At 34.9% G+C, this 11,746-nt stretch overlaps 1 pseudogene; it reads right to left on the bottom strand.

Moving 5' to 3' along the window:
- Nucleotides 1-477: 477 nt before the first annotated feature.
- LOC105813233 overlaps nt 478-11,746 on the bottom strand; it is a 12,487-nt pseudogene continuing 1,218 nt past the window's right edge.

Raw genomic sequence — 11,746 nt, 5'->3', positions numbered from 1 at the left:
TGTGGCACCTAGAATAAAGCGCACATTGGGTCTACTTGAGGAAGAAGATGATTTTTTTTTCATAATCACCCCACTCCTATTTTAATTAGCTAGCTTTAGTAAAGAGAGTCTTTTCCAAAAAGGAAGAGATAAAGAACACTAAATGGATTTACCACAGAGACAAATTTAATAATTCTGCTACCTCTACAACAGTTAGATAATATTCACTGTGTCACAGCTGAGTGTATAAGGGCTTCTAAACTATAGAATACAGGCACGTGAAACAGTATTTGCGTTAACACACTCTTTATGAAATGAATTTGAAAGACTTTTCCAAGTTGTCCTGAAAAAAAAAAAAAAAAGCAGCCTCCCACAGCTGGCTCCTCTATTTTTGGCTTCTCCTATCCCTGTTTTTATGGCAGCTGAGAAATATTAATGTGAGAAAAGTATCTTTTATTTTAGTCTTTAGAAAAGAGCGCGACAGAAAACCCTGCAACTTCAGCAGCAGAGGGTAAGAGTTCCAGGATCATATTGTGGAAGTACGTTATTGGAACAACCTGTAGGAAAGAGAATGTTATGTAAAATAATATGTTCCATTTACATATGACTTCCCCAAAGCGTATGCTGTTTACATATAATACTTAATAAGCATATTTCACCAATAGTTAATATGTCCCCCAGGAATAACTACATAAAATAGGTTTGTAATCAATCTCACGCATAGAAAAGGCACAGTGGAAAAAATAGATTTCTTTAATGCACCACCATTCAACAGAAACAAGTGATTAACAAATCTATCTGAAGATGGGAGAAACATTCAGCTTTATGAGGAGACCTTCCTCCTGACCGTTCATATTAATCGTACATATACACATAAAATTAAACGCATCATGACATTAATCTGGAAAAAAGTACCTGTCACATTTGATCCAGCTAAAAAAATATAGAATTGTAGTCCTAGATACAAACCACATTTGAAAGAGTAATGACAAGTTACTTGAGTTTTATTGACTCAATCAGATCATATGGTGAGTCATTTCCAGACATATCGATAAACTCATTGATTCCTCTCATTCTTGTAGTCACTGGACTATAGAAAAAAGGATCAGTAGCCATTTGACCTTCATTGTGTATTAAACAAACACCAGATGGCAAGGATTCATTCAGGAAATCCATTCTTTCTTCTTCATAGTCATGTTCACACTGTTGCTTCCCACTGAGCCTTTATCTCTGTTTGTCATGGTGCCAGAGCTGCCTGCATAGTACCTTTCATGCATCACAGCTTTCAAATCTTGTCCCATTAGTTTCATTTTGTTTCCATCATAAATAATCTCCCACTTTCTCATACACTCTTTCATTATCTAATAATGGGCTGGGTCATTATACAAAGGAGCCAAGTATTAAAGGGTTAGTGAGTACAGTTTGTCCACTTGGTTTCTGGCCAGTGTGTGAACTATTTATTAAACAAATGAATTTACGCAACTAAAAAAAAAGAGATCTAAAGAGTACAAATATCCTTATCTTGCTAACAAGTTTTCAGGAATACTAGACATATAAAAATGAGGAAATTTGAATCTTAAATTGTAAACTTGAAAGAACTATACCATAAGCATTAATCTAATTCAACCTAATTATTTCTAGAAACACACAAAAGCAAACACCCTATCCCTCTGAAAAATTCCATCACTATTCCTCTCCTTGGCCATTCCCTAGACTCATTTGGACATCAGCCAGCCATCTAGAAGTGTTGAAATGCTGGTGAGCATTAACAAGCCAAGTGACTCCATTCTAAGGGTATTATCCTATAAGTAAATTTCACAGAGTCCAAGAAGGGAGGCTTGTCTTTTGGACAATGTTGTATACAGACAAAATAAGAAAGCTGGACATTATGTAAGATTTGTCACCAACACTGCAAGGTTTAGTACAAACAAAGAGTACTCCCTGGGTCTCAGCAGAGTGTTTCTTCAGTGTTCACAGGAAGTTAAATGTTGAGCAAATAAAGCATGCTAACAGCTAGAATCAGATTCTTCTCTTATTTAAGGAAAAGTTAAGAAGTTTAGAATGCAATGTGTAGGATGCTGTGAATATGTCCTCACTGAGTTAAGTCATCCTGCACTATTATTCCCACAGGCAGGCCAATTATCAGGGGATAATTGGACTGACAATGAGCATTCTGACTGGTCCAGAGGTCCCTCTGAGGCTGCAGCACCCTTTTCCCTTATAAGGCTGTCCTCTGTGCCAAGAATGACATAGTATAAATGGGACCTTTTAAAGAGTGTAGTATTTCTGAGAAAAGTAAGTTTGCATTGATTAAAAATAAAGTGTTGAATGCTAAACTTATTTTTAATAATGAAATAAGAATACAGCTATTTGGTGAAACCCAATAGATATAATTCAACTATTTTATTTGTTTTTTGTAAAATATGTCTGTTATATGAAAGTATTTTCACTATATTTAGAAAAAGAAAAAAGAAAAAAGACCCATTCATGATTTCATCTCCCTAACAGAGGCAGTTTAATAATTTGGAGTTTGAAATACATATTTCATGAAAAGTCAGTTGTAGCATTTATATAAACAATTATTCTGTTATTTACTGTTATATGTTGATAATAAACTCATATTAAACCCTGTCTATGCTAACATGTTTAACTAGGTATTTTATGCTTGGAATATTCTTTCCTACCCTCTTCCAACAGTTAACTTCTACTGAATCTTTGACTTCAGCTTAATTTTCACTATCTTAGGGACAGTATTGCTATGACTTCCCTAAGCCAAGTGTTTATTATGTACTTTTACATATTACCTTGCCCTAGCCCTTATCATTCTACATGATTATTTGACTAATGTCCATCTCTTCCAAGTAACCTCCATGAGGTCAAAGTGATTTTTCTTTTGCTTATGTCCCAGAATAGCACCTTGCACATAATATGATGCTCAGTAGAATGTTTATAGCAGCACAATTCACAATTGCAACGATGTGGAAACAACCCAAGTGTCCATCAATACATGAGTGGATTAATAAAATGTGCTATATGTATACCATGGAGTTCTACTCAGCCACAAAAAGCAATGGCAATATAGCACCTCTTGTGTTATCCTGGATAGAGCTGGAGCCCATTCTACAAAGTGAAGTATCACAGAAATGAAAAAACAAGCACTACATGTACTCACCATCAAATTGGTATTAACTGATCAACACTTAAGTGCACATATAGTAATAACATTCATCAGGTGTCAGGCAGATGGGAGAGGGGTGGAGGGGTGGGTATACACACACCTAATGGGTGCGGTGAGCACTGTCTGGGGAATGGACACGCTTGAAGCTCTGACTCGGGTGGGGCAACGGCAATATATGTAACCCAAACATTTGTACCTCTGTAATATGCCGAAATAAAAAAAAATCAGCAATCATAGAGTAAATGAATAAATCAACGAATCTAAGCATTTTCTATATCCTTCTAGATTATGATATGTGAAGAAAGAAGAGAAAATGGTTTGTGCACTGGCCTATCGATATGAATACGTATAGCTAAGGTTGACATTTGCTCTGATTCCGTCACCTCAGCACTTTATACTTTTATGTCATCAGGCAACTAGCCCTATCCTAAAAGAAAATAACAGAGCTATAATCTTGTAAGTGACTGTATAGTAAGAAAAAATAAGAAAGCAGATAGAAAAAAAAAAACTGCTTAAAACCCCCAGTACGAATTGTCAATAATTGTTTACCATTTATGCTGTTTTCCTTTGAATGGAAAAACATTTCTTGGCTTTCAAGATGGCTTCTGGTTTCATACACAGCTCCTCAGCTCAGAACAGTTAGAAACCTTAAAAATAAAGTAAAAGCAACTTATCATATACTACCTGATTCCACTGAGTGTAAACTACAGAATAAAAAATAATAAACCGTTTTCAACTTTAAATCGCAAACCTTGTCTTAAATGTGAGCTTGAATTTCTTTTAAACACTGCTCAATGTGTTGGCAACATTTACAAACCTCATCTCCTGTTTCCATGTTGTGTCAATTGCTACTATGATCTTAAGTCACTTGGTTTATAGTATGAAGATTGCATTTTTTTAAGAAACTAACAATTTCCTATTGTTTTTTATTATATATATTGCAAACCTAACTGTAAAAATCCATTTGAAAATTAATTATATGTTTCATTACCTCTATATTTTATGGTTTTATGCTTTATGGCAATATATATGTGTATTTTAAAAATTCTGAAAAACTGAATAATTTATTAACCTCTTTTCTTTCATCGAAATGTTAGACAACTCAGCAACAGTACATTATTTTCTGAATTAATAAAGTTTGTTTTTTTAGAAAAGTTTTAGGTTCAGAGAAAAATTGAACAGGAAGTACGGAGAGATTTCATATATCCCCGTTCCCCACCCCTGCAAAACCTCCCCCATTATCAACATCCCACACCACGGTGGTACATTTGTTATAATCTATGAAACTACATTGACATATTGTTATTATTCAAAGTTCATAGTTTACATTAGGGTTCACTCTTGGTGTTGTATATCTTGTGAATTTTAACAAATGTATAGTGACATGTATCCATCATTGTAATATCATAGAAAATAGTTTTACTGCCTTAAAAATTTTCTGTTCTTCACCTATGTGTCCTTCCCTGTCTCCTAACTCTTGGCAATCACCAATATTTTTAATGTCCCCATAGATTTTCTTTTCTGGAATGTCATATGGTTTGAATTATATTGTACGTAGACTTTTCAGACTGGCTTCCTTCATTTAGTAATATCTATTTAAGTTTCCTCTATGTATTTTCATAGCATGATAGCTTAATTTTTTAGCACTGGACTATTTTTCCATTCTCTGGATACCACAGTTTATCCATTCCTAGTGTATGTCCTAATGAAGGACGTCTTGGTTGTTTCCAGGTTTTGGCAATTATAAATGAAACTGCTATAAATAGGCATATGCAGGTTTTTATGTGGACATAAGGTTTCATTGATTGGGTAAATATCAAAGAGCACTATCTCTGGATTTCATGGTAATAATATGATTAGTTTTGTAAGAAACTGCCAAACCATCTTCCAAAGTGGTTATATCACCTTGCATTCCAACCAACAATTAATGAGAGTTCTTCTTGCTTCATATCCTCAGCACTTTTTGGTGTCGCCAGTGCTTTGGATTTTGGCCATTCCTATAGATACATAGTGGTATCTTATTATTGTTTTAATTTGCAATTCTCAATGACATATGATGCTGAACATTTTTTTGTATGATTACTTGCCATCTCCACATCTTCCTTGGTGACAGTTTGTTCAAGTCTTTTTTTTTTTTTTTTTTGAGACAGAGTCTCACTCTCTTGCCTGGGTCAAGTGCTGTGGCGTCAGCCTAGCTCACAGCAACCTCAAACTCCTGGGCTCAAGCAATCCTCCTGCGTCAGCCTCCCAGGTAGCTGGGACTACAGGCACGCACCACCATGCCCGGCGATTTTTTTTTTTTCTATTTTTAGTTGTTTGGCCAATTTCTTTCTATTTTTAGTAGAGACAGGGTCTCGCTCTTGCTCAGGCTGGTCTCGAACTCCTGAGCTCAGAACGATCTACCTGCCTTGGCCTCCCAGAGTGCTAGGATTACAGGCGTGAGCCACCGCGCCCAGCCTGTTCAAGTCTTTTTTTTTTTTTTTTTGGAAAAAAGGTCCCCCTCTCTTGCCTGGGGCAAGTGCTGTGGCGTCAGCCTAGCTCACAGCAACCTCAAACTCCTGGGCTCAAGCAATCCTCCTGCGTCAGCCTCCCAGGTAGCTGGGACTACAGGCACGCACCACCATGCCCGGCGATTTTTTTTTTTTCTATTTTTAGTTGTTTGGCCAATTTCTTTCTATTTTTAGTAGAGACAGGGTCTCGCTCTTGCTCAGGCTGGTCTCGAACTCCTGAGCTCAGAACGATCTACCTGCCTTGGCCTCCCAGAGTGCTAGGATTACAGGCGTGAGCCACCGCGCCCAGCCTGTTCAAGTCTTTTGCCCATTTTTTATTCAGGTTGTTCATTTTCTTATCATTAAGTTTTAAGAGTTCTTATTATATTTTGGATAACAGTCATTTATCAGATGTGTCTGTTGCAAACATTTTCTCCCAGTCTTTAGTTTGCCTTCTCATTCTCTTTATAAATTTGTTCACAGAGTTTTTTTAATTTTAATGAAGTATAGCATATCAATTATTTATTTCATGCATTGTGCCTTTTGTATTTAAAAAAGCCATACCCAAAGTCATCTAGGTTTTATCCAACGTTATCTTCTAGGAATTTTATAGTTTTGCATTTTACATTTAGGTCCATGATTTTTTTTCAAGTGAATTTTTGTGAAAGATGTAAGGTCCATTCCTATATTTACTTTTTTGCATGTGAATGTTCTGTTGCTCCACTACCATTTGTCAAAAAGGCTATCTTTGCTTGATTATATTTATTTTGATTCTTTGTTAGAGATCAGCTGACTATAGTGATGTGGGTCAATTTCTGAGCTCTCTGTTATGTTCCACTGGTCTATCTGTCTATTCTTTGCTAATACCACACCCTATTTATTACTGGAAGTATTGTGCACTTGGGGAGTGTGAGTTCTCTGACTTCATTCTTCCTCAGAATTGAGTTGGTTATTCTGAGTCTCTTGTCTCCATATAAACTTTAGGATCAGTTTATCAATATAAAAAAAAATTAAGCATTGCATCTATAGATCATGTTGGGATGAACTGATATCTTTACAATATTGAATCTTCCTGTCTGGGAACATGGAATATCTCTCCCTTTATTTAGATTTTTAAATTTTTCATCAGAGTTTCCTAGTTTTCTTTGTAGAAATCTTGTACATATTTTATCATATTTATACTTAAGTATTTAATTTCTTTAGTGCTAATATAAATGGTAATGCGTTTTTAATTTCAAATTCCACTTTTCATTGGTGGTAAGTAGGAAAGTGATTGACTTTTATGTATTAAACTTGTATCTTAAAACCTTACTAAAATTGCTTATTAATTCCAGGAGTTGTTTTTTTTAAATTTAATTCTTTTGGATTTTTAAAAATAGACAGCCATGTAATCTGTGAAAAAAGAGAGTTTTATTTCTTCTTTTTATTTCTTCCTTCCTGTCTGTATACCTCATATTTCCTTTTCTTATTTTATTGCATTAGCCAGGAGTTCCAGTACAATGTTGAAAAGCAGTGGTGTAAGGTGGCATTCTTATCTTCTTCCTGATCTAAATGGGACAGCTTTGAGTTTCGCATCATTAAATACTATGTTAGCCATAGTTTTTTGTAGATGTTTTTTATCAAGCTGAGGAAATTCCCCTTTATTCCTAGTTTTCTGAGAATTCTTATGAATGGGTATTGGATTTTGTCAGATGATTTTTCTGCATCTATTGATATGATCATGTGATTTTTCTTCTTTAGCTTGTTGATGTAGTGGGTTGATTAATTGATTTTCAAATGTTGAACCAGCTTCGCGTAACTGGGATAAATCCCACTTGGTCATGTACAATTCTTTTTGAATACTATTGGATTTGATTTGCCAATATATTTTTGAGGATTTATATGTCTATGTTCATGAGAGATATTGATCTATAGTTTTCTTTACTTGTAATGTCTTTTTCTGGTTTTGGTATTAGAGTAATGCTGGTTTTATAGAATTAGTCATAAGTAGTCAGTTTGCTTCTAACTTCTGGAAGAGATTGCAGAGAATTGGTATAATTTCTTTCCTAAATGTTTGGTAGAATTCACAAGCAAACCCAAACGGGCCTGGTGCTTTCTGTTTTATAGAGATATTAATTATTGATTTTATTTCTTTAATAGATACAGGACTATTCAGATTGTCTATTTCTTCTTGTGTGAATTTTGGCAGATGTGTCTTTCAAGGAATTGGTTCATTTCATCTAGACTGTCAAATTTGTGGGTGTAGAACTGTTCATAATATTCCTTTATTATCATTTTGATATGAATGGTATCTATAGTGATGTTCCCTCTTTCATTTCTAATATTAGTATTTTGTATTTTCTCTCTCTTTTTTTCTTAATTAACTTATCTAGAAGCTTATCAATTGTATTGATATTTTCAAAGAATCAGCTTTTAATTTCATTGATTTTCTCTATTGATTTCCTGTTTTTAACTTTATTGATTTCTGCTCTAGCTTTTGTTTCTTTTCTCCTGCCTATTTTGGATTTAATTTACTCTTCTTTTTCTAGTTTTCTCAGGTAGAAGCCTAGATGATTAATATTAGATCTTTCTTCTTTTCTGATATACACATTGAATGCTATAAATTTCCCTCTAAGCACTGCTTTTGCTACATCCCACCCACATTTTGATAAGTTGTATTTTTATTTTCATTTTGTTCTAATTTCTTGAGATTTCTTCTTTGAACCAATTGTTATGTGGAAGTATATTGTTTAATCTCCAAGTATCTTTTCCAGCTATCTTTCTGTAATTGGTTTAATTTCATTGTGGTTTGAGAACAGACACTGCATGATTTCTGTTCTTTTCAATGTGTTAAGGTGTGTTTTCTGGCCCAGAATGTGGTCAATCTTGGTTTCCATGTATGTTTGAGAAGAATGTGCAATCAAGTGTTATTGAATGAAGTGGTTTATAGGTGTCAATTATATCCAGTTGATTGATGGCACTATAGATTTCAACTATGCCCTTACTTATTTTCTGCTTGCTAAATTAGTCCATTTATGATAGAGGTGTGTTAAAATCTCCAACTATAACAGTGCATTCATCTATTTCTCCTTGTAGTTTTATGAATTTTGTCCTCATGTATTTTGACGCTCTGTTGTTAGGCACATAGTAAGGATTGTTATTTCTTCTCAGAGTATCAGCCCCTTTATCATTATGTAATGCCCCTCTTTATCCCTGATAATTTTTCTTGCTTTGAAGTCTGCTCCATTTGTAATTAATATAGCTATTCCCACTTTCTTTTGATTAGTGTTAGCATGGTATATCTTTCTCTTTCCCTTTACTTTTATTCTATATGTGCACTTATATTTAAAGTGGGTACCTTATAGGCAACATATAATTAGGTCTTGTTTTTTGATCCACTCTGGCAATCTTGCCTTTTAATTGGTGTATTTAGACCCCTGATGTTTAAAGTGATTATTTCTATAGGCTGATTAATATTTATCATATTTGCTACTGAATTCTGTATTCATTGCCTTTGTTCTTTGCTATTTTTGCCTTCCATACTTTTTCCGTCTTTTGTGTATTTAATTGAGCATTTTATATGATTCCATTTTCTTTCTTTTGTTAACATAAAATTCTTTTTGTTAACTTTTTTGTGGTTGTCCTAGAGTTTGCAATATATATTTATAACTAATTCAAATTCATTTTCAAATAACACTATAATGTCTCACATGTAGGGCAAGTACCATATGATAAGAAAATATTCCTAACCCCTCCCTCCAGTCCCTTCTATTGTTGCTGTTGTTCATACATAAGCACATATTTATACATAAACACACATAATCAAATACATTATTGATATTATTATTTTGAACAAACCAATATTTATTAAATTAACTAAGAATTTTTTAAAAATTACTTTACTTTTAGCTATTCTTTCTCCAATACTATTCTTTTATTTATATAGATCCAAGGAATATATCATTCTTTCTGAAGAACTTCTTTTTAACATTCCTTGCAAGGCAAGTCTACTAACAACAAATTCTCTTTATTTATGTTTTTCTGAGAAAGTTTTTATTTCTCTTTCACTTTGGAAGGATAATTTCCCAGGATCAGAATTCTAGGTTGGTGTCTTGTTTTTTTCTCTCAACACTTTAAATATGTCACTCTATTCACTTAATGCTTTCATGGTTTCTGAGGAGAAGTTAGATGTAATTCTTATATTTGCCATAGGTAAAGTATTTTTTCCTCTCTGGCTTTTTTCGAGATTCTGTCTTTATCATTCATTTTCTAAAGTTTAATACACCATACCCAGGTGTAGTTTTTTTGTCATTTGTTCTCTATAGTCCTGTGATTAGGTTTCAATCTTTTAGTCAGCCTGTGCCTCTGGACTGTGAACTTTACCAATGCTTCTTAGTTTACCCTCCCCCCCTCTTAGATGGGACAGGATGACTAGAGGGGGATGAAGTGGGATATTTCCCTTCCCCCAGGTCAGTTATGTTCTGACATAACCCCAACAGATTAGGCTCTGATAAAATAATTTCTCTTGAGGACAGGCCTTGTTAAGAAGAACAGAATGCTCTGACATATTTCAAAATGGTTCCTTTTCCCCTCTTCCTGCTAATAGCATGAGAGAATTTTTCTCCGGTATTCACTGTGAGGACCTAGGGGAGCTCCTGGAGGTATCAGTCACCTATGACTGGATCCCCCGGAGTTTTTAACCCTCAGACCTGTCCGCCCTGAGCCTCCACCAACTTGGCAATTACAGTTTCAGTTTCTCTACCCTGCCACTGGCTCCTGGGAGCTTTCTGTTTGTGGGTTTCTGCTCTGGTAAGTTGCGATTCTCTGTACCTGCCTGTCTGTCTCTCTTATTTGAGGGGTGGTGGTAACATCACTCCTCTGACAGATAAGAAGGTTGATCTTTCAGTTCATTTGACTTTTTTTACTTATTTAAGTGAAATCATGACTTCTAAGCTCCTTACCTTCCAGATCAGGAACCCACCGTTTTGCTTGTGCAGACAAGCGCATTGAGGCTCAGAAAGATACATTTGCTAATATGGTGAAAGCTTCGACGTATAAAGATACTTGGAGACACACTGAATAGTTTCCTAGCAAGAGCACGAAGAGACCTCATGAAAAGAGCTTTCTCATAAATAGCCTTGGCACCCATGGGCTGGGGCAAAGCCTCTTTGTTTATTTACTAAATGCATCTACATAATTAGACAGTCACTTCCCCCAGCCTTTGGGCCACCACTGGCAGGAGTCGCAAAGGAACACAGTAGCTCCACAGATGAGATTGCTTTTTACATGACTTCCATGTCACCAGGACAGGAGTTAAATGAGGGCCCCTGAATTTGGACTATTCAGGGAAGATCTCCATCCTCCCACCCTGAAAAAATTTCAACCGACTTTCATTATTTACCTTTTTGGTGCTGGTTATTTTGCCCTTTCCACAGTAACCATAAAATGCCCAGATGCTCCTTGACCCTGAAAATACTTACCCTTCAAGATCTTATGATCAGAAGGCAATCTTCCTGCTTTAACCACACCTACTCACTCCCTATCCTGCTTCTCTCCTTATTTCTCTCAATAGCACCGTTACCATATGACATAAACATACATTACTACCATATAATATTGAAAACACACACACACATACACACACACACACACACTTTATCTCCTCTCCTCAGCCCCTAGAATATAACTCTATGAGGTCAGGAACTGTAACACTTTGGTTCATCGTTGTATCCAGGGCCTAGAATGGTGTATAGCATACAACAGGTTTGCAAATATTTATTGAATGAATGATTCCCTCACCACTGAAAAGGATTTTCAATCAAATTGATTCTATGTTTAAGATGTCAATCAGTTTGGATAGTTTAAAGACTCAATTGACTTATTTTATTTGACTAGCAAATGCATTCAGTCAAAGTGTCATTATGCAGGTATGATTTATATGATAGCTTCTCGCTAATACAATTATATGTAAAATTATTTGCATTTCCCAAAAATATATTCCCAATGATCCAATATGCTCAAATTCTAGAACAAAATATGGAGTGGAATTAACTAAAGGAGGTTTTATAATGTTTTAAATATTATCATATCAATATAGAAATTGTCATTCTGTATAATATTT

The sequence above is a fragment of the Propithecus coquereli genome, unplaced genomic scaffold (genome assembly GCF_000956105.1).
Source record: "Propithecus coquereli isolate 6110/MARCELLA unplaced genomic scaffold, Pcoq_1.0 Scaffold273, whole genome shotgun sequence".
Classification (NCBI taxonomy): Eukaryota; Metazoa; Chordata; class Mammalia; order Primates; family Indriidae; genus Propithecus; species Propithecus coquereli.
The sequence above is the reverse complement of the archived record's forward strand: the minus strand, read 5'-3'. Positions and strand labels throughout refer to the sequence as shown.